The following is a 713-nucleotide window of genomic DNA, read 5'->3' as shown; positions in this document are numbered from 1 at the left end:
GCTGTTGCTGCTGTTGCTGCTGCTGCTGCTTCTGGTTCTGCTGCATGCAGCAACGAGAGAGAAAGGGGGCTCTCTGGATCTGCTGCTGCAGCAGCAGCAGCAAAGTCAAATACATCTGCACCTGAAACGCATGCAAACAGCCCCACAAAATGCATGCATGCATGCATGCATGCCTGGGGTGTATGCATGCATGCATGGGGTGTATGCATGCATGCATGGGGTGTATGCATGCATGCATGCATGGGGTGTATGTATGCATGCATGCATGCATGCATGCATGCATGCATGGGGTGTATGTACAGCTGCGGAGTGTTGGGGCTTGCCTGTATTATTATTTTTATTTTTATTTATTTCTTGTAGATATTCGTTTACAATCATATACATCATCTCGGTGCATGCATGCGCTACAACTCCTGCTGCTGCATGCAGAGTCAACTGTGTCTTTGTATCTATATTCTGCTGCTGCTGCTGCTGCTGCTGCTGCTGCTGCTGCTGCTGCTGCTGCTGTCTCCCCCCTCGTGCTGCTGCAGCACCAGAGCTGAGGGACCCCAGCGGCCTTAACGAATTCTTTGTGTCTCCCCTTTTCTGCTGTTTGCTGTTTGCTGCTGCTGCTGCTGCTGCTGCAGCAGCAGCAGCAGCAGCAGCAGAACCTTCAAACCCCTTGCTGCCCTCGCGAGCAAGCCCCGCTGCAGCACCAGCATCTCCCCCCCCCC

The sequence above is a fragment of the Eimeria mitis genome, genomic scaffold (genome assembly GCF_000499745.2).
Source record: "Eimeria mitis Houghton genomic scaffold, Emh_scaff3173, whole genome shotgun sequence".
Taxonomy (NCBI): domain Eukaryota; phylum Apicomplexa; class Conoidasida; order Eucoccidiorida; family Eimeriidae; genus Eimeria; species Eimeria mitis.
Note: the sequence above shows the minus strand (reverse complement) of the source record.